This window comes from Cherax quadricarinatus, chromosome 7 (assembly GCF_038502225.1).
Source record: "Cherax quadricarinatus isolate ZL_2023a chromosome 7, ASM3850222v1, whole genome shotgun sequence".
NCBI classification, from domain to species: domain Eukaryota; kingdom Metazoa; phylum Arthropoda; class Malacostraca; order Decapoda; family Parastacidae; genus Cherax; species Cherax quadricarinatus.
In genome coordinates, this window is record NC_091298.1 from 54,842,610 (window position 1) to 54,867,737 (window position 25,128).

At 43.9% G+C, this 25,128-nt stretch overlaps 1 protein-coding gene across 34 annotated transcripts in view; it reads left to right on the plus strand.

Moving 5' to 3' along the window:
* The window catches only part of LOC128686856 (bromodomain adjacent to zinc finger domain protein 2B), a 709,144-nt gene that overhangs the window by 220,699 nt on the left and 463,317 nt on the right, over nucleotides 1-25,128 (plus strand). The gene's annotated exons all lie outside the window — the stretch shown is intronic.

Here is a 25,128-nt window from a genome sequence, read left to right on the forward strand (position 1 = left end):
GTGGCGTGAAGCTTCCTGTGGTCATACCTCAGGCAAAGAGCAGAGAGGCAAGGTTTGTTTTACACTGTGTAGGCTGGCGGAGGTGTCGCCTTTTAAGTAGGGGTGGGCGGGCGGGAGGGAGGGCATTTGTATTGAGCTGTGTGGCTTTAGGAGGGTGTAGTGCTGGCCTGCCAACCTCTTCCCCCTCCTGATGTTGCTGCTGCTGCTGCTGCTGCTGCTGCTGCTGCTACTGCTGCTGCTGCTGCTGCTGCTGCTGCTGCTGCTGCTGCTGCTGCTGCTGCTGCTGGTTCTACTGCTGCTACTGCTATTACTACTGCTGCTGCTCCTACTACTACTACTACTACTACTGCTGCTACTGCTGCTACTGCTGCTGCTGCTGGTGGTGGTTCTACTGTTGCTACTGCTATTACTACTGCTGCTGCTCCTACTACTACTACTACTACTACTACTACTACTACTACTACTACTACTACTACTACTACTACTGCTGCTGCTGCTGCTGCTGCTGCTGCTGGTTCTACTGCTGCTACTGCTATTACTACTCCTGCTGCTCCTGCTGCTGCTGCTGCTACTACTACTACTACTACTACTACTACTGCTGCTGCTGCTGCTGCTGCTGCTGCTGCTGCTGCTGCTGCTGGTGTTCGTCGTGGTTTTTATGTTTTGATGGTTCTGTTATTATTGGTGTTGCTACTGCTGATCCTGCTACTGCTGTTGCTGTTGAACATGATACAGTTGCTGCTGCTGCTGTTGTTGATAATGATATAGTCGCTGCCACTTATGCTGTTAATGCTGCTGCTGCTACTGCTGATGTTTGTGCCAGTGGCGCTGTTTGTGTATTCCTGGACTAATTAACCAAGTGAACTTTGATTCTTGCTGGACTAATTAACTTAATGAATCTTAATTCTTGCTGATGCGTCTTCTGGCCTGGAGTCGCTTCCGGAGGTCACCACCCCCGCGGCCCGGGTCCAGACCAAGCCTCCCGGTTGTTGGCCTGATCGATCAAGCTGTTAGTGCTCGCAGTCCAGCGTATGCATCACATCCCGGATCATCGGAACTTCATATTGTTTCAGACAACGGAACAATGCTCTTCTCCAGACTGAGGGACTGACCACCTCAAAACTTTAAGGGTGATGGACTGATTACATCGTCTTCAAGTATCTTCTGCTTCTATCAACTTTTCTGTACTCGACTGAAGAAGCCTACTGTGTAGGCGAAACGTTTCGAAATAAAGATACCTAACTGTTGCATATGTGTCTTACCTAACAATCTGTCGGTATTTTATACCATTTTAATGTTCAAGAATGTATATACATCGAGAAATGTACATCTGTTTATATAGACTGAGAGGTGTGCATGTTTATATAGAGTAAGGCGTAGTTTTAAAGACTCACGTGTAGTCGAAAGGCTTTAAACATAATAAGCCAAAGCATAATATCTCTCCCTTTTCTCCGTTATAATTTTCTGCCTTCTTCCCTACTCCTCCCTTCGTTCCTCCCGCACCCCCAGCTTCCTCATGCCACTTACATCACCCTGGCAGTCTCGGGGACAGGCTAACGGCCACCTAAATACAAACCACAGTTGCCAGAGACCTATAAGACGTGGGATTGGACTTGCAGACACCCTAAACCTTATACAATAACATGAAAGCCTCCAAGGAAACGGTTCTAAGACAGCTGCAATCCTTGGCGACTCTGGTCGCCATCTAGAAGACCAGCTTTTTAAAACTAGAGGAAGTAGTTAAGGAAATATGTATGACATTGGGTATAAGTGGGAGATGCCCGAGAAAAGGGTGTAAAAAATATGTTTATACCATGTTTGTGTACTTGACCCTTGGTGAGTGTGTGTGGGGTAGAGCTCTTGGATGTAATCAACACTGGCATGGAGCTGCTGTAATCAACACTGGCATGGAGCTGCTGTAATCAACACTGGCATGGAGCTGCTGTAATCAACACTGGCATGGAGCTGCCGTAATCAACACTAGCATGGAGCTGCTGTAATCAACACTGGCATGGAGCTGCTGTAATCAACACTGGCATGGAGCTGCTGTAATCAACACTAGCATGGAGCTGCTGTAATCAACACTGGCATGGAGCTGCCGTAATCAACACTGGCATGGAGCTGCCGTAATCAACACTGGCATGGAGCTGCTGTAATCAACACTGGCATGGAGCTGCCGTAATCAACACTAGCATGGAGCTGCTGTAATCAACACTGGCATGGAGCTGCTGTAATCAACACTGGCATGGAGCTGCTGTAATCAACACTGGCATGGAGCTGCTGTAATCAACACTGGCATGGAGCTGCTGTAATCAACACTGGCATGGAGCTGCTGTAATCAACACTAGCATGGAGCTGCTGTAATCAACACTGGCATGGAGCTGCTGTAATCAACACTGGCATGGAGCTGCTGTAATCAACACTGGCATGGAGCTGCTGTAATCAACACTGGCATGGAGCTGCTGTAATCAACACTAGCATGGAGCTGCTGTAATCAACACTGGCATGGAGCTGCCGTAATCAACACTGGCATGGAGCTGCTGTAATCAACACTGGCATGGAGCTGCCGTAATCAACACTGGCATGGAGCTGCTGTAATCAACACTGGCATGGAGCTGCTGTAATCAACACTGGCATGGAGCTGCTGTAATCAACACTGGCATGGAGCTGCTGTAATCAACACTGGCATGGAGCTGCTGTAATCAACACTGGCATGGAGCTGCCGTAATCAACACTGGCATGGAGCTGCTGTAATCAACACTGGCATGGAGCTGCTGTAATCAACACTGGCATGGAGCTGCTGTAATCAACACTGGCATGGAGCTGCAGTAATCAACACTAGCATGGAGCTGCTGTAATCAACACTGGCATGGAGCTGCCGTAATCAACACTGGCATGGAGCTGCCGTAATCAACACTGGCATGGAGCTGCTGTAATCAACACTGGCATGGAGCTGCAGTAATCAACACTAGCATGGAGCTGCTGTAATCAACACTGGCATGGCCAACACTGGCATGGAGCTGCCGTAATCAACAGCATGGAGCTGCTGTAATCAACACTGCAGTAATCAACACTAGCATGGAGCTGCTGTAATCAACACTGGCATGGAGCTGCTGTAATCAACACTGGCATGGAGCTGCAGTAATCAACACTAGCATGGAGCTGCTGTAATCAACACTAGCATGGAGCTGCTGTAATCAACACTAGCATGGAGCTGCTGTAATCAACACTGGCATGGAGCTGCTGTAATCAACACTGGCATGGAGCTGCTGTAATCAACACTGGCATGGAGCTGCTGTAATCAACACTGGCATGGAGCTGCTGTAATCAACACTGGCATGGAGCTGCTGTAATCAACACTGGCATGGAGCTGCTGTAATCAACACTGGCATGGAGCTGCTGTAATCAACACTGGCATGGAGCTGCTGTAATCAACACTGGCATGGAGCTGCTGTAATCAACACTGGCATGGAGCTGCTGTAATCAACACTAGCATGGAGCTGCTGTAATCAACACTGGCATGGAGCTGCTGTAATCAACACTGGCATGGAGCTGCTGTAATCAACACTGGCATGGAGCTGCCGTAATCAACACTAGCATGGAGCTGCTGTAATCAACACTGGCATGGAGCTGCTGTAATCAACACTAGCATGGAGCTGCTGTAATCAACACTGGCATGGAGCTGCTGTAATCAACACTAGCATGGAGCTGCTGTAATCAACACTGGCATGGAGCTGCTGTAATCAACACTGGCATGGAGCTGCTGTAATCAACACTGGCATGGAGCTGCCGTAATCAACACTAGCATGGAGCTGCTGTAATCAACACTGGCATGGAGCTGCTGTAATCAACACTGGCATGGAGCTGCTGTAATCAACACTAGCATGGAGCTGCTGTAATCAACACTGGCATGGAGCTGCCGTAATCAACACTAGCATGGAGCTGTTGTAATCAACACTGGCATGGAGCTGCTGTAATCAACACTAGCATGGAGCTGCTGTAATCAACACTGGCATGGAGCTGCTGTAATCAACACTAGCATGGAGCTGCTGTAATCAACACTGGCATGGAGCTGCCGTAATCAACACTGGCATGGAGCTGCTGTAATCAACACTAGCATGGAGCTGCTGTAATCAACACTGGCATGGAGCTGCCGTAATCAACACTGGCATGGAGCTGCTGTAATCAACACTAGCATGGAGCTGCTGTAATCAACACTAGCATGGAGCTGCTGTAATCAACACTAGCATGGAGCTGCTGTAATCAACACTGGCATGGAGCTGCCGTAATCAACACTAGCATGGAGCTGCCGTAATCAACACTGGTATGGAGCTGCTGTAATCAACACTAGCATGGAGCTGCTGTAATCAACACTGGCATGGAGCTGCTGTAATCAACACTGGCATGGAGCTGCTGTAATATGGAACATCTTTGAAATTGAAATTTGTGGAACGTACAACTTAGATTTTTTAAAAAACTGAGTTAGGTAATTAGTGGTTGCAGAGAAACTTGAAACTTGTGGAGTTTGATCTCCTACAATATTTTCACCAAGTAAGATATCATCGCCCTCAGGAAATTGTCGAAACTCAATGATGTTGTCAGTGATGCGTTAAACGTTGCGTCTTATTGTGTAGTGATGTGTCCACTCACAGGATGAGTGGTGCTGCCCCAGACTGTATGATGGTGTGTCCACTCACAGGATGAGTGGTGCTGCCCAAGACTGTATGATGGTGTGTCCACTCACAGGATGAGTGGTGCTGCCCAAGACTGTATGATGGTGTGTCCACTCACAGGATGAGTGGTGCTGCCCAAGACTGTATGATGGTGTGTCCACTCACAGGATGAGTGGTGCTGCCCAAGACTGTATGATGGTGTGTCCACTCACAGGATGAGTGGTGCTGCCCAAGACTGTATGATGGTGTGTCCACTCACAGGATGAGTGGTGCTGCCCAAGACTGTATGATGGTGTGTCCACTCACAGGATGAGTGGTGCTGCCCAAGACTGTATGATGGTGTGTCCACTCACAGGATGAGTGGTGCTGCCCAAGACTGTATGATGGTGTGTCCACTCACAGGATGAGTGGTGCTGCCCAAGACTGTATGATGGTGTGTCCACTCACAGGATGAGTGGTGCTGCCCAAGACTGTATGATGGTGTGTCCACTCACAGGATGAGTGGTGCTGCCCAAGACTGTATGATGGTGTGTCCACTCACAGGATGAGTGGTGCTGCCCAAGACTGTATGATGGTGTGTCCACTCACAGGATGAGTGGTGCTGCCCAAGACTGTATGATGGTGTGTCCACTCACAGGATGAGTGGTGCTGCCCAAGACTGTATGATGGTGTGTCCACTCACAGGATGAGTGGTGCTGCCCCAGACTGTATGATGGTGTGTCCACTCACAGGATGAGTGGTGCTGCCCAAGACTGTATGATGGTGTGTCCACTCACAGGATGAGTGGTGCTGCCCAAGACTGTATGATGGTGTGTCCACTCACAGGATGAGTGGTGCTGCCCAAGACTGTATGATGGTGTGTCCACTCACAGGATGAGTGGTGCTGCCCCAGACTGTATGATGGTGTGTCCACTCACAGGATGAGTAAACAATATGATGTTCAATGAGGACAAATTTCAACTACTCCGTTATGGAAAACTGGAGGAGATAATAACTAGAACAGAGTATACTACTGACTCCGGCCATACAATAGAGCGGAAAAATAATGTAAGGGACCTGGGAGTAGTAATGTCTGAGGATCTCACTTTCAAGGATCACAACAGTGCCACGATCGCACGTGCAAAGAAAATGATAGGATGGATAATGAGAACTTTCAAAACGAGAGATGCCAAGCCAATGATGATCCTTTTCAAATCACTTGTTCTCTCTAGGCTGGAATACTGCTGTACATTAACATCTCCATTCAAAGCAGGTGAAATCGCAGATCTAGAGAGTGTACAGAGATCCTTTACTGCACGTATAAGTTCTGTCAAGCACCTTAACTACTGGGAACTATTGGAAGCACTTGACTTGTATTCGTTGGAACGCAGGAGGGAGAGATATATCATAATATACATTTGGAAAATCTTGGAAGGAATGGTCCCAAATCTGCACACAGAAATCACTCCCTACGAAAGTAAAAGACTGGGCAGGCGATGCAAAATGCCCCCAATAAAAAGTAGGGGCGCCATTGGTACACTAAGGGAAAACACCATAAGTGTCCGGAGCCCAAAACCGTTCAACAGCCTCCCATCAAGCATTAGGGGAATTGCCAATAAGCCCCTGACTGCCTTCAAGAGAGAGCTGGACAGATACCTAAAGTCAGTGCCGGATCAGCCAGGCTGTGGCTCGTACGTTGGACTGCGTGCGGCCAGCAGTAACAGCCTAGTTGATCAGGCCCTGATTCATCGGGAGGCCTGGTCATGGACCGGGCCGCGGGGGCATTGATCCCCGGAATAACCTCCAGGTATATATATATATATATATATATATATATATATATATATATATATATATATATATATATATATATATATATATATATATATATATATATATATATATATATATATATATATATATATATATATATATATATATATATATATACCATGCATACATACATACACAGTCATACACATACATGTGTAATTTGCATGTAAATGTGTTTGGAGCGCGTCAGCATGCGTGTTGAGCATATATATGGGTGTTTGGGTGCGTTTATGTATGCATAATTTGCATATAGAGGCGTTTGCGTGCGTGTTTGTATGATTAATTTGCATAAATGTGTTTAAGTGCATGCTTGCTTCTGTGTTGGGTGTATACGATATATGTAAGTAGGTGCGTGTCTGCTTGCGTGTTTTGTATGTGCATGTGAATAATTGCGTGCCTGCTTGCCTGTTGGGTATTTAGTTGCGTGCCCTCTTGCGTGTTAGTTACGTGCTCTCTTGTATGTTATTTAGTTACGTGCTCTCTTGCGTGTTATTTAGTTACGTGCTCTCTTGCGTGTTATATAGTTACGTGCTCTCTTGCGTGTTATTTAGTTACGTGCCCTCTTGCGTGTTAGTTACGTGCTCTCTTGCATGTTTAGTTACGTGCTCCCTTGCGTGTTATTTAGTTACGTGCTCTCTTGCGTGTTATATAGTTACGTGCTCTCTTGCTTGTTATTTAGTTACGTTCCCTCTTGCGTGTTACTTAGTTACGTGCTCTCTTGCATATTTAGTTACGTGCTCTCTTGCATGTTTAGTTACGTGCTCTCTCTTGCGTGTTATGTATTTGGTTGCGCTCCTACTTTTGTATTATACATGTTACGTGCGTGCATGCTTGCGGCCTTGTATCTGCCTGCTGTACATCACCGCCAGCCATGTCCCAGTCGGTACCAGCCACTGCAAAAAGCGGTGGTGGTAGCGGCGGCGGGGAGGAGATCTGAGCAGGAGGGATGGCAGCTAGCCTGGAGGGAGTCTTAAAGAAAGCTTACTACACCAAAGGATCCACCTGGGTGACACAGCTCCCGTAGCACGGTGAAGCAGACGGAGAATAAAAGACACACACTACAAATCCATTTGGTCTGTAGTGGGTTTGTTGAGAAAAATATAAGCCAGTGAGTATATGTGGTGTTGATCACGTCTTTTGAGACTTACTGTGAAAGACAGACGTGTACACGAATAAACCGCACATAGGAGAGACGACGTTTGGATCCGATTGGATCATTTACAATGTAACAGTAACACAATATTTAAGAATATTTAAGAAAGCATACAGACAGGTAGCATTAAACTACAGGAGAGTGTCACTGACACGCATAGTATGTTAAGGTTATGGAGAGGATAGTCAAGAGTAGCGGAGAACCTGGAAAAGTTCAGAAACAACGATCACTGTTTTAGATATTCCATCTCACAGTCCTGCTGGAGTTTTATGACAATGTCGCAGAAGTGAGGCAAGAAAAATAGAGGGATGGATGGACTACATGTTTTTAAATTGTGAAAAGGCTTTTAACACAGTACCGTCTAATACACAAAATCTAGAGGAGTAAACAGGACTAACAGGGAAGGAACTACAACGAATCAAGGAATACCGAACGGTAAGGAAATGAGCAGTTATTATCAAGAGGTATCAGAATGGGTAAGGATCAGTATTGTAACATACTATTTCTTGTGTACGTGAACGACATGACGGAAGAAATTTTTAGATTATTCCTGTTAATAGATGTTAGGGAACCTAATGAGTTAAATACAAAAAAAAATATGAGGACAAGAAAGGTCTGCAGATGAACTTGGATAAGCTATATTGTGGTAAGGCAGAGAAGACCAGAAACAGAGTACAGGCTCAGGCGACAAAGCCTTCAAACCTCAAATTAAATAGGGCTTCAGGGTGAGCATGGTACCGAATATATCGTCCGAGCACATTTGAAGGATGTTTCCGGAGATCAACGCCCCCTCGGCCCGGACGAAGACCAGGCCTTCTGGTAGATCCACTCGTGAACAACCAGGCTTTTACTGCTGGCAGCACACAGTCAACCTAATGGCCATTGAGGCAAACGCGCGTCTGGCAAACCGTAAGATTAGCTCTCAGGAATGTCAACAAGAAGTCATATACCATAGTATATGCGGGATATGTCAGATCCTTCTTGGAGTGTGCAGCACCATTATTGAATCTTCACATCGTCAACCATGCCAGGAAACTTAAAAAAAGGAGGAGAGGTTTGCAATGAGACCAGTACCAGAGCTGAGGGGAATAAACTGTGAAGACAGACCAGTGGAGCTAAACTTGATGACATTAGGACAGGAAAACCAGGGAAGACATGATAACGTTCAAAATATTGAGAGGAACTGATAGGAGGAAACAGGTACACGAGGGCATAATTAGAGACTTAAAATACAGATTAGTCACTAGGATGTTAGGAACTATTTCTTCAGCCTTAGAGCATTCAGGCAGTAGAGCGACCGGAACAGCAAAGTGATAGATGCAGGTTCCATACATATCTTCTTGAGCAAGTATGATAGGGCTCGCGGAGCCAGGAGAAAGTGAACCCAGTTGCCAGCCGGGGCCATGAGCCAGAGACTCGACCTCTGCAACCACAGTAGGTAAGTACAAGTGAGCGAGTACAGCTACCATTAGCGAGTACAGCTACCATTAGCGAGCGACTCAGCACTTGTGTTCCCTCTGAAAAAAATAACGTTTACGCTGCTGGCAAAAAAAAAAAAATGGAAGGGTTGGGGGGTTAGGGTGGTGAAACGAGGGAGAGGAAGAGAGAAGGTGAGGGAGAGGAAAAGAGGAGGGGGGTAGGGAGAAGGTGTGGGAGAGGAAAGGAGTAGTGGGTAGGGAGAAGGTGAGGTGGGGGAGGAGAATTTATAATGTACCCTCCCTGGGTAATCCTTTGTCTGACAGAGGACTGGGAGTCATGCCCTTGTGTGAGGCTGTGTACCTGTGACTTACCTGTGACCTGCGTCAGGAACTATTATTCTCCTGCAGTCAGGTCAGAGACAGTCTTTCTTGGTGACCGTCTTGTCAACCAGGTTGTTTATGGAAAGGTCACTTGTGTACAGTTCAGGTCATTTATTAAAGGAAACCAGGTGAAGACCACCTGTTTAACAGGTACAGGCTAGCTGTAAATAGTTGCAGGCTAACTGTAAACACTTGTAAAATAGCTGTAAACAGTTGCAGGCTGATTGTAAACAGGTGCAAGCTGACTGTAAACAGTTGTAGGTTGACTGTGAACAATTGCAGGCTGATTCTAAACAGATGCAGACCAACTGTAAACAGTTGCAGAATAACTGTAAACAGGTGCAGGCTGTGTAAATAGCTGCAGGCTAATTGTAAACAAGTGCAGGCTGACTGTAAACAGTTGCAGACTAGCTGTAAAGGCGAATAGACTTTAGAACGACCGGTTGATTGATTAGGTTTAAAGCCTGTCGACTACATGATAGTCATTAAAGGCTGGATATCTCCAGAACACAACCTTGCGTTTACTTTGTGTCTGTTCTGGAAGTCACTACCCCCTCGGTCCAGCCCCAGACCAGATGTTATGATGCCTGGACTGATCGACCAGGCTGTTGGTGCTGGTCACGTAGTCCATCATGTGCACCACAGCCCGGCGGATCAGGAACCGACTTGAGGAGCTTATACCCGCTGATATACCTGTCATGGGTTTCGAAAGTTTTCCTACTTTCTAAGCCTGTCTCTGGGCCAGGCTTACCTGGTCAACCAGGCTATTGCTGCTGGAGGCCCATGGTCCACATATGTCACTGCTTGGTTGATCCGGCAATTGACAGAGGAAATTGCTTAGTTTCGTCTTGAAGACTTCTTTACTTGTTTCAGCAGTATGTCCGAATATCTTCTTGCAAGAGTTTGAAAGTCTAGGACTGTGTATGCTAATACAGTGTTCGTTTAGTGTACGTACGGCGCCCATGCCTTTCATTGGGCTCATTCTACACATTCTCCCATATCTCTCGTCCCACTATGTTTTTATGGCAGTGTGCAGATTTTGGACTAGGCACTTGAGTATTTTCCACGTATATAGTATCATATATATCTCTCTCCTTTGCTCAGTTGAGTACGTATTTAGAACTCTGAGGATTTCCCATTAATTTAAATGCTTTACTGACTCTATGCAGGCTGGAAATAGTATTTGAATCTGTTCTAGCTCTGATAGCTCTCCTGCCATGGAGTCATCAACACCGAACAGTACTCTAAGCGAGAGACCACAAACAGTTTGAACAGTATCATTATTTGCACTATTTCCATTGTTTTGAAAGTTCTCATTACCCACCCCTTGATTTTTCTGGCCATTGTAACATTTACCTCTTGTTCTTGGTAAGAAAAATTCGTCTGACATTATTACACCCAGATCCTTCACTTGTTCCTTTCGTTTTTTCCGGTGCTCCTCTTGTGTTTTGTATACAGTGTCTCTTTTGAGTTCTTCATTCTTTACATATCTAAGCAGTTGGTACTTGTCACCATTGAAAGTCATGTTATTCTCCACTGCATACTGAAAGACTTTGCTTATACCTGCTTGCAATTTTCCCGTGCATCTTTAAGCTCCCTGTTGAAGACAATCAGAGGTTTGTTGGTAATTCCCCTTACACACAAAGGGAAAATATTGAAAAGTCGAGGACCTCTGACACTCGTCACTTCCCTGATTTTCACTGGAGGTATTTTGCACCGTCTGCCACGCCTCTTGTTTCATATGTAGTGATTTCTGTATGCAGGTTTGGAACTCAGTTCCTCCAGGATTTTCCAGTTGTAAACTTTTGTGGACCTTTCTGTACTGTTCTCACCTACGTTCTGAAGAGTGCAGTTCAAGACACTGAAATCATTGTCAGTAGTTCATATGTTTGAATGTATTCGGAGAGTCAAGATTATTTTAATCTGAAAACATTGATCTGTATAGCCATTGTGGCTTAGCGCTTCTTTTTGATTATATTAATAATGTAAACATTGATCAAATAAACTTAGTGTGTATACACTGAGAAATGTGTATATATTTACATACACACCTCTTTAAATATACACAGAAACACCAACTGTGTGTATATACACTGAGACACTACCTTGGTGTATATACACTGACAAATACACAATTGGGTGTATATACACTGACAAATACGCACTTGAGTGTATATACATTGAAATACACACATGAGTGTACATACACAGAGATACACACCTGAGTGTATATACACAGAGATACTCACCTGACTGTATATAGTGTACATACACAGAGATACACACCTGGGTATACATACACTGAGATACACACCTGGGTGTACATACACTGAGATACACACCTGGGTGTACATACACTGAGATACACACCTGGGTGTACATTGACATACACACCTGGGTGTATATACACTGAGATACACACCTGGGTGTACATTCACTGACATACACATCTGGGTGTACATTGAGATACACACCTGAGTGTACATACACAGAGATACACACCTGGGTATACATACACAGAGATACACACCTGAGTGTACATACACAGAGATACACACCTGAGTGTACATACACAGAGATACACACCTGAGTGTACATACACAGAGATACACACCTGGGTGTACATACTCAGAGATACACATCTGGGTGTACATACACAGAGATACACACCTGGGTGTACATACACAGAGATACACACCTGGGTGTACATACACAGAGATACACACCTGGGTGTACATACACAGAGATACACACCTGGGTGTACATACACAGAGATACACACCTGGGTGTACATACACAGAGATACATACCTGGGTGTACATACACAGATACACACCTGGGTGTACATACACAGAGATACACACCTGGGTGTACATACACAGAGATACACACCTGGGTGTACATACACAGAGATACACACCTGGGTGTACATACACAGAGATACACACCTGGGTGTACATACACAGAGATACACACCTGGGTGTACATACACAGAGATACCTGGGTGTACATACACAGATACACACCTGGGTGTACATACACAGAGATACCTGGGTGTACATACACAGAGATACACACTTGGGTGTACATACACAGAGATACCTGGGTGTACATACACAGATACACACCTGGGTGTACATACACAGAGATACACACCTGGGTGTACATACACAGAGATACACACCTGTGTGTACATACACAGAGATACACACCTGGGTGTACATACACAGATACACACCTGTGTACATACACAGATACACACCTGGGTGTACATACACAGAGATACACACCTGGGTGTACATACACACAGATACACACCTGAGTGTACATACACAGAGATACACACCTGGGTGTACATACACAGAGATACACACCTGGGTGTACATACACAGAGATACACACCTTTGTACATACACAGAGATACACACCTGGGTGTACATACACAGAGATACACACCTGGGTGTACATACACAGAGATACACACCTGGGTGTACATACATACACACCTGGGTGAGATACACACCTGGGTGTACATACACAGAGATACCTGGGTGTACATACACAGAGATACACACCTGGGTGTACATACACAGATACACACCTGGGTGTACATACACAGATACACACCTGGGTGTACATACACAGAGATACACACCTGGGTGTACATACACAGATACACACCTGTGTGTACATACACAGAGATACACACATGTGTGTACATACACAGATACACACCTGTGTGTACATACACAGAGATACACACCTGTGTGTACATACACAGATACACACCTGTGTGTACATACACAGAGATACACACCTGTGTGTACATACACAGAGATACACACCTGGGTGTACATACACAGATACACACCTGGGTGTACATACACAGAGATACACACCTGTGTGTACATACACAGAGATACACACTTGTGTGTACATACACAGATACACACCTGTGTGTACATACACAGAGATACACACCTGTGTGTACATACACAGAGATACACACCTGTGTGTACATACACAGAGATACACACCTGGGTGTACATACACAGAGATACACACCTGGGTGTACATACACAGATACACAGATACACACCCGGGTGTACATACACAGATACACACCTGGGTGTACATACACAGAGATACACACCTGGGTGTACATACACAGAGATACACACCTGTGTGTACATACACAGAGATACACACCTGGGTGTACATACACAGAGATACACACCTGGGTGTACATACACAGAGATACACACCTGGGTGTACATACACAGAGATACACACCTGGGTGTACATACACAGAGATACACACCTGTGTGTACATACACAGAGATACGCACTTGTGTACATACACAGATACACACCTGTGTGTACATACACAGAGATACGCACTTGTGTATACCTGCACAGATACACACCTGTGTGTACATGCACAGATGAACACCTGTGTGTACATACACAGAGATACACACCTGGGTGTACATACACAGAGATACACACTTGGGTGTACATACAGAGATACACACCTGGGTGTACATACACAGAGATACACACCTGGGTGTACATACACAGAGATACACACCTGGGTGTACATACACAGAGATACACACCTGGGTGTACATACACAGAGATACACACCTGTGTGTACATACACAGAGATACACACCTGGGTGTACATACACAGAGATACACAGAGATACACACCTGGGTGTACATACACAGAGATACACACCTGGGTGTACATACACAGATACACACCTGGGTGTACATACACAGATACACACCTGGGTGTACATACGCAGAGATACACACCTGGGTGTACATACACAGAGATACATACCTGGGTGTACATACACAGATACACACCTGGGTGTACATACACAGAGATACACACCTGGGTGTACATACACAGAGATACACACCTGGGTGTACATACACAGAGATACACACCTGGGTGTACATACACAGAGATACATACCTGGGTGTACATACACAGATACACACCTGGGTGTACATACACAGAGATACACACCTGGGTGTACATACATACACTGGGTGAGATACACACCTGGGTGTACATACACAGAGATACACACCTGGGTGTACATACACAGAGATACACACCTGGGTGTACATACACAGATACACACCTGGGTGTACATACACAGAGATACACACCTGGGTGTACATACACAGAGATACACACCTGGGTGTACATACACAGAGATACACACCTGGGTGTACATACACAGAGATACACACCTGGGTGTACATACAGAGAAACACACCTGGGTGTACATACACAGAGATACACACCTGGGTGTACATACACAGAAATACACACCTGGGTGTACATACACAGAGATACACACCTGGGTGCACATACACAGATGCACACCTGGGTGTATATACACAGATACACACCTGGGTGTACATACACAGAGATACACACCTGGGTGTACATACACAGATACACACCTGGGTGTACATACACAGAGATACACACCTGGGTGTACATACACAGAGATACACACCTGGGTGTACATAGATACACACCTGGGTGTACATACACAGAGATACACACCTGGGTGTACATACACAGATACACACCTGGGTGTACATACACAGAGATACACACCTGGGTGTACATACACAGAGATACACACCTGGGTGTACATACACAGATACACACCTGGGTGTACATACACAGAGATACACACCTGGGTGTACATACACAGAGATACACACCTGGGTGTACATACACAGAGATACACACCTGGGTGTACATACACAGAGATACACACCTGGGTGTACATACACAGAGATACACACCTGGGTGTACATACACAGATACACACCTGGGTGTACATACACAGATACACACCTGGGTGTACATACACAGAGATACACACCTGGGTGTACATACACAGAGATACACACCTGGGTGTACATACACAGATACACACCTGGGTGTACATACACAGAGATACACACCTGGGTGTACATGCACAGAGATACACACCTGGGTGTACATACACAGAGATACACACCTGGGTGTACATACACAGAGATACGCACCTGGGTGTACATACACAGAGATATACACCTGTGTGTACATACACAGAGATACACACCTGGCTGCACATACACAGAGATACACACCTGGGTGTACATACACAGAGATACCTGGGTGTACATACCGTTGTGAGGTCACAGTTGAAGGGGAGGTCACATAACAAGTGTTGACGTAGGTCTCAAGGTCAATTATTGAAATGACAAAACATTTTTTAATTCCGACCAGAAAACAGGTTTATCATAAGATATTTATTGTGGCCAAATTCTTCTCTTCCTTTCATTTGTCTCCTTTTTTTTCTTTCTTCCATTTATTCATTAAGCCAGTTAAAGTGTTTACAGTTAGTGTGTGTTACTCGAGCTTAGTGGACGGAGGATCGAGCCTCAATCATTTTATGCGCTGAATGACCCACAAGGGTTTAGCGCTTCTGAAAAAAAGAACATTAACATTACAAAATGAAATATATTAGTGGATATGTTTTAGATTAAGGAGCCTGGTTGGGGGCGCCGGGGTAGAATAACACTCCAAGCACCTCACAGGTAACAGGTTCGATTCCCGGCGCTTCTTCGAACATATGATGACACTCTCTTCTTGATTGATTCTTTAGTTTTGCATTAAAAAGACACTTGTTTTTTTGTGTATATTGAAAGAAAGAGAGAGAGAGAGAGAGAGAGATTGTGCGTTCAGGTAACCATTGATTCTCCTTTGAGATGTGCTGAGATAGGGAATAAGGTTACTGAGGAGCTAGGGTATTGAGTCACATCATGCTGGTATGATCACCACACTTGTTGAGTCATATCATACTGGTATGATCACCACAGTTGTTGAGTCACATCATACTGGTATGATCACCACAGTTGTTGAGTCACATCATACTGGTATGATCACCACTGTTGTTGAGTCACATCATACTGGATCACCATGATCACATCATACTGGTATGATTGTTGTTAAGTCACATCATACTGGTATGATCACCACAGTTGTTGAGTCACATCATACTGGTATGATCACCACAGTTGTTGAGTCACATCATACTGGTATGATCACCACAGTTGTTGAGTCACATCATACTGGTATGATCACCACTGTTGTTAAGTCACATCATACTGGTATGATCACCACTGTTGTTGAGTCACATCATGCTGGTATGATCACCACAGTTGTTGAGTCACATCATGCTGGTATGATCACCACAGTTGTTGAGTCACATCATGCTGGTATGATCACCACAGTTGTTGAGTCACATCATGCTGGTATGATCACCACAGTTGTTGAGTCACATCATACTGGTATGATCACCACAGTTGTTGAGTCACATCATACTGGTATGATCACCACTGTTGTTGAGTCACATCATACTGGTATGATCACACTTGTTGAGTCACATCATGCTGGTATGATCACCACAGTTGTTGAGACACATCATGCTGGTATGATCACCACAGTTGTTGAGTCACATCATACTGGTATGATCACCACAGTTGTTGAGACACATCATACTGGTATGATCACCACACTTGTTGAGTCACATCATGCTGGTATGATCACCACAGTTGTTGAGTCACATCATACTGGTATGATCACCACAGTTGTTGAGTCACATCATACTGGTATGATCACCACAGTTGTTGAGTCACATCATACTGGTATGATCACCACAGTTGTTGAGTTGTTGAGTCACATCATGCTGGTATGATCACCACAGTTGTTGAGTCACATCATACTGGTATGATCACCACAGTTGTTGAGTCACATCATACTGGTATGATCACCACAGTTGTTGAGTCACATCATACTGGTATGATCACCACAGTTGTTGAGACACATCATACTGGTATGATCACCACACTTGTTGAGTCACATCATGCTGGTATGATCACCATAGTTGTTGAGACACATCATGCTGGTATGATCACCACAGTTGTTGAGTCACATCATACTGGTATGATCACCACAGTTGTTGAGTCACATCATACTGGTATGATCACCACAGTTGTTGAATCACTTCATACTGGTATGATCACCACAGTTGTTGAGTCACATCATACTGGTATGATCACCACAGTTGAGTCACATCATACTGGTATGATCACCACAGTTGTTGAATCACATCATACTGGTATCATCACCACAGTTGTTGAGTCACATCATGCTGGTATGATCGTCACAGTTGTTGAGTCACATCATACTGTTTTGATCACCACAGTTGTTGAGTCACATCATGCTGGTATGATCACCACAGTTGTTGAGTCACATCATGCTGGTATGATCACCACAGTTGTTGAGTCACATCATGCTGGTATAATCACCACAGTTGTTGAGTCACATCATGCTGGTATGATCACCACAGTTGTTGAGTCACATCACATCATGATCACCACTGGTATGATCACCACACTGGTTGTTGAGTCACATCATCCTGGTATGATCGCCACAGTTGTTGACTCACATCATCCTGGTATGATCACCACTGTTGTTGAGTTGTCACATCATGCTGGTATGATCACCATAGTTGTTTGAGTCACATCATACTGGTATGTCACATCATGCTGGTATGATCACCACAGTTGTTGAGTCACATCATACTGGTATGATCACCACAGTTGTTGAGTCACATCATACTGGTATGATCACACTTGTTGAGTCACATCATACTGGTATGATCACCACAGTTGTTGAGTCACATCATACTGGTATGATCACCACAGTTGTTGAGTCACATCATACTGGTATGATCACCACAGTTGTTGAGTCACATCATACTGGTATGATCACCACACTTGTTGAGTCACATCATACTGGTATGATCACCACAGTTGTTGAGTCACATCATACTGGTATGATCACCACAGTTGTTGAGTCACATACTGGTATAATCACCACAGTTGTTGAGTCACATCATGCTGGTATGATCACCACAGTTGTTGAGTCACATCATACTGGTATGATCACCACAGTTGTTGAGTCACATCATACTGGTATGATCACCACAGTTGTTGAGTCACATCATACTGGTATGATCACCACTGTTGTTGAGTCACATCATACTGGTATGATCACCACAGTTGTTGAGTCACATCATACTGGTATGATCACCACAGTTGTTGAGTCACATCATACTGGTATGATCACCACAGTTGTTGAGTCACATCATACTGGTATGATCACCACAGTTGTTGAGTCACATCATTGTATTGAGTTGTTGAGTCACATCATACTGGTATGATCACCACAGTTGTTGAGTCACATCATACTGGTATGATCACACTTGTTGAGTCACATCATACTGGTATGATCACCACAGTTGTTGAGTCACATCATACTGGTATGATCACCACACTTGTTGAGTCACATCATACTGGTATGATCACCACACTTGTTGAGTCACATCATACTGGTATGATCACCACAGTTGTTGAGTCACATCATGCTGGTATGATCACCACAGTTGAGTCACATCATACTGGTATGATCACCACAGTTGAGTCACATCATACTGGTATGATCACCACAGTTGTTGAGTCACATCATACTGGTATGATCACCACAGTTGTTGAGTCACATCATACTGGTATGATCACCACAGTTGTTGAGTCACATCATGCTGGTATGATCACCACAGTTGTTGAGTCACATCATACTGGTATGATCACCACAGTTGTTGAGTCACATCATACTGGTATGATCACCACAGTTGTTGAGTCACATCATGCTGGTATGATCACCACAGTTGAGTCACATCATACTGGTATGATCACCACAGTTGTTGAGTCACATCATACTGGTATGATCACCACAGTTGTTGAGTCACATCATGCTGGTATGATCACCACAGTTGAGTTACATCATACTGGTATGATCACCACAGTTGTTGAGTCACATCATGCTGGTATGATCACCACAGTTGTTGAGTCACATCATACTGGTATGATCACCACAGTTGAGTCACATCATACTGGTATGATCACCACAGTTGTTGAGTCACATCATGCTGGTATGATCACCACAGTTGTTGAGTCACATCATACTGGTATGATCACCACAGTTGTTGAGTCACATCATACTGGTATGATCACCACAGTTGTTGAGTCACATCATACTGGTATGATCACCACAGTTGTTGAGTCACATCATACTGGTATGATCACCACAGTTGTTGAGTCACATCATACTGGTATGATCACCACACTTGTTGAGTCACATCATACTGGTATGATCACCACAGTTGTTGAGTCACATCATGCTGGTATGATCACCACAGTTGTTGAGTCACATCATACTGGTATGATCACCACAGTTGTTGAGTCACATCATACTGGTATGATCACCACAGTTGTTGAGTCACATCATACTGGTATGATCACAGTTGAGTCACATCATACTGGTATGATCACAGTTGAGTCACATCATACTGGTATGATCACCACAGTTGAGTCACATCATACTGGTATGATCACCACAGTTGTTGAGTCACATCATACTGGTATGATCACCACAGTTGTTGAGTCACATCATACTGGTATGATCACCACAGTTGTTGAGTCACATCATGCTGGTATGATCACCACAGTTGAGTCACATCATACTGGTTTGATCACCACAGTTGTTGAGTCACATCATACTGGTATGATCACCACTGTTGTTGAGTCACATCATACTGGTATGATCACCACAGTTGAGTCACATCATACTGGTATGATCACAGTTGTTGAGTCACATCATACTGGTATGATCACAGTTGTTGAGTCACATCATACTGGTATGATCACAGTTGTTGAGTCACATCATACTGGTATGATCACAGTTGTTGAGTCACATCATACTGGTATGATTACCACAGTTGTTGAGTCACATCATGCTGGTATGATCACCACAGTTGTTGAGTCACATCATACTGGTATGATCACCACAGTTGTTGAGTCACATCATACTGGTATGATCACCACAGTTGAGTCACATCATACTGGTATGATCACCACAGTTGAGTCACATCATACTGGTATGATCACCACAGTTGAGTCACATCATACTGGTATGATCACCACAGTTGAGTCACATCATACTGGTATGATCACAGTTGTTGAGTCACATCATACTGGTATGATCACCACAGTTGTTGAGTCACATCATACTGGTATGATCACAGTTGTTGAGTCACATCATACTGGTATGATCACAGTTGTTGAGTCACATCATACTGGTATGATCACCACAGTTGAGTCACATCATACTGGTATGATCACAGTTGTTGAGTCACATCATACTGGTATGATCACCACAGTTGAGTCACATCATACTGGTATGATCACAGTTGTCTTATTTAGTCAGGTACTTGTTGCATTATAGACTTGTATAGAAACATACAATAACATCAATTTCATATGTGTTGTTCACTCTTTTTTCTGTGTAAATGAATTTCCTGTTGCAGTAAAATACTTTGGTGTTTTAATAATGTATTTCTTATTGCAGGTACGTTGATGTGGTGTGAGTACAGTGGCGTAGGTGTGAGTACAGTGGCGTAGGTGTGAGTACAGTGGCGTAGGTGAGTATTTGTTATATAGGTGAGCACAGTGGTGTAGGTGAGTACTTGTTATATAGGTGAGCACTGGTGTAGGTGAGGACTGGTTATATAGGTGAGCACAGTGGTGTAGGTGAGTACTGGTTATATAGGTGAGCACAGTTGTGGTGGTGTGAGTACTGGTTATATAGGTGAGCACATTTGTGGTGGTGTGAGTACAGTGGTGTAGGTGAGTACTGGTTATATAGGTGAGCTCAGTGGTGTAGGTGAGTACTGGTTATATAGGTGAGCACAGTAGAGTAGGCGAGTACTGGTTATATAGGTGAGCACAGTAGAGTAGGTGAGTACTGGTTATATAGGTGAGCACAGTTGGTATGCTTGTAAAAGGTATGGTTGTATCGACAAACTGTTTAAAAGGACTCTTGTATACAGGTCAGGACATTTACAGTAAACTCTCTTATAAAGCTATTGTTTATAGTGAGATTTTTATACAAATAAAATAATAAATAGCATATATTATGAAGATACTCTCACCTATTACTCAATTTTCGATGTAACTTTTCAATTACATTTACTAAAAAAATCAGACTATACCCGGAGTATACCTGGAGAAGGTTTCGGGGGTCAGTGCCCCCACGGTCCGGTCTGTCACCAGGCCTTTATAAGGAGCTTTATAAGCGACTTCAGTATGTCTGATAAAGTACTGTGTTTAATACATGTCCTGAAGACTAATCTTCAAGTTTTAATCAGTCGAACCCAGAGAGTAAAATTCGACGAAATAAAATCAGTGTACCTATAAATCCCGACCAAGAACATACACCAGGGGTTCGATACGGTGTAAGTTGGCAGTGGTTCTATCAACTAATAATAACATACATCAAGAGTTCGATACGGTGTAAGTTGGCAGTGGTTCTATCAACTAATAATAACATACATCAAGAGTTCGATACGGTGTAAGTTGGCAGTGGTTCTATCAACTAATAATAACATACATCAAGAGTTCGATACAGTGTAAGTTGGCAGTGGTTCTATCAACTAATAATAACATACATCAGGTAAAAGGACACAAGTGCAACTAATGTAACTTTTACTGTAGCAACGTTTCGCTCATGAAGAGCGAAACGTTGTCACAGTAAAATGTCACATTAATAGCACTTGGTGTCCTTGTACCTAACATATTGTCAGTAATTCTACCAACATTATTACAACATACATCAAGGGTTCGATACGGTGTTAGCTGCCAGTGGCTCTATAAACTAACAATAACATAACATCAACGGTTCGATACGGTGTTAGCTGTCAGTGGCTCTATAAACTAACAATAACATAACATCAACGGTTCGATACGGTGTTAGCTGTCAGTGGCTCTATAAACTAACAATAACATAACATCAACGGTTCGATACGGTGTTAGCTGCCAGTGGCTCTATAAACTAACAATAACATAACATCAACGGTTCGATACGGTGTTAGCTGTCAGTGGCTCTATAAACTAACGATAACATAACATCAACGGTTCGATACGGTGTTAGCTGTCAGTGGCTCTATAAACTAACAATAACATAACATCAACGGTTCGATACGGTGTTAGCTGTCAGTGGCTCTTATAAATCCCCAACTACTATTTCTACTCGCACAGAAAAATCTAAAATAAAGCATTACTGAGGCTGGAGAATGAACAGGGGGGATACATCGTTTTAGTGCACTCGTATTGGTTGTTTATAATGTGCCACTGTACAACTAGAGGGACCCTCGAGACCTACCACAAGTATATCACAGGTAATATTATATTAATGTTGAAAATTGTATAAAATACCGACAAGTTGATGATTAAGACACATGTACAACAGTTGGGTATCTTTATTATTGAAACATTTTGCCTACACAGTAGGCTTCTTCAGTCAAATACAGAGGCAGCAGGTGTAGTAGTGAAATGAAGATGTTGAGGGACTGAGCCCCTCAAATACTATTTCTCCAAGATTGATGGACTGATTACATCATCTTCATTTCACTACTACACCTGCTGCCTTTGTATTTGACTGAAGAAGTCTACTGTGTAGGCGAAACGTTTCAGCAATGAAGATACTCAACTGTTGCAAATGCGTCTTAATAATCTGTAAAACAGACACAAACCGCAGGAACCTTTGTGGTTTGTCAAGGTATTTTAACTAATACAAATGTGATTCAGTGAAAATTTTCTCTCTCTCTCTCTCTCTCACACACACACACACACACACACACACACACACACACACACACACACACACACACACACACACACACACACACACACACACACACACAGTAATTAAGAGTATACTACAATGCTGACAATATATAAATATATTTATTTGAAAAGTGTTGTACATTTATTCCTCAGCATTTTTGTTTCAAAATTAGATGGCTTTTTTCCACGCAGTGTAGTCAGCTGCCAAGCTATGACGTCACATTACGTCAGCGGTCACGTGGTTTTGTTGACATTTTGCGAGACCACGTGGTTTTGTTTACATTGTCTTTTTACAGGTTCGATGATCACGTGTTTTTTTTTTTTTTTTACATTATCTCTGGTTTACAGTTCTACGATCAAATGGTTTTGTTTACATGCTGGAAGGTCACGTGGTTTTGTTTACGCCATAGAGGTTCACAGTTTTGTTTACATGATGGAAGGTCAGGTGGTACTGTTTACATACTGGAGGGTCTGTCATTTATTGTGTAAATTTATCTTCTGTATTACCTGCATTTGTTTATATTTGTCAAGATCATCTGATTTTTTCCTCGCTATTTTACCTTTAATCAGGATTTTTTTTTTACAGTCGTCAAAGTCACGTGTTTTGTTTACACGTAAACTTCGTTCTCATAGTCACTTGCTTTTTTTTAATGTCACAAACTCGCTTGATTTACTTTTAAATTCCACAGATCACATTGCGTTCTTTTTCCCACGTCACGTGGTTTTGTTTACCTTCTGCAAGGTCACGTGGGTTTGTTTACACTGACGAAGGTCAAGGTCGGTCGCGCACACGCGCTGAGGGAAGACGTAACTAGGTATAATATCCCGTGGTGCCAGGCGACCGTAGAACGATAATTGCTTGGCGGTGTTACCTCCTGAGAAGAGAGGAAGGGTAGCGGGCCATAACCACTCTTAAGGCAGGAGACACGAGGGGCGACTTTCAGTTGTTGGTAATTTCGAATGGCTTGGGATAAGGGAGGAAAGAAAGGGATTCAGGAGGGGGATGGAAGATGGAGGAGGAGGAGGGAGGATGGAGGTGGGGGATGGAGAAGGGGATGGAGGAGGGAGGAGGTGGATGGAGGGAGGTGGGAGATGGAGGAAGAGGATGGAGGTGGGGTGGAGGAGGGAGGTGGATGGAGGGAGGTGGGGGATGGAGGAAGGAGATGGAGGGGGGTGGAGGAGGGAGGTGGATGGAGGGAGGTGGGGGATGGAGGGAGGGGATGGAGGTGGGGGTGGAGGAGGGAGGTGGGGGGTGGAGGAAGGGGATGGAGGAAGGGGGTGGAGGTGGGGATGGAGGAGGGGGTGAAGGAGAAAGGGGATGGAGGTGGGGATGGAGGAGGGGGTGTAGGAGGGAGGGGGATGGAGGAGGGATGAGGAGGTTAAATATCTAATCTTTGGGAATGTTAATATGATATTACTTACGCCATCTTCCCCATGTTTGTTTAAAACTCCAGCTGGTGCTTGTTTAAAACTCAGCTGGTGAATGTTTAAAGCCTCAGCTGATGAGAGTTTAAAACACAGCTGGTAAGTATTCAGACACCAGCTGGTGAGTATTCAAACACTGGCTGGTGAGTAGTCAAACACAAGCTGGTGAGTTTAAACCCAGATGATGAGTTTAAACCCAGCTGGTGAGTGGAGTCAACTTTGTACACATAATACAGCCCTTGTGGCTTTGCGCTTCTTTTTGATTATAATAATAATAATAATGTACACATAATTGACAGTTAATTGGTGGTGTGTTTTATTCGTCAGGAAACGCTAATTGGTTAGTGTGTTACTTTAAGAAAATAAACAGCCAAAGTTATTTTTACTAATTGTTTTATTCCAAGTTTCTTGGCTGATCTTGCTTGCTTCTTGAATT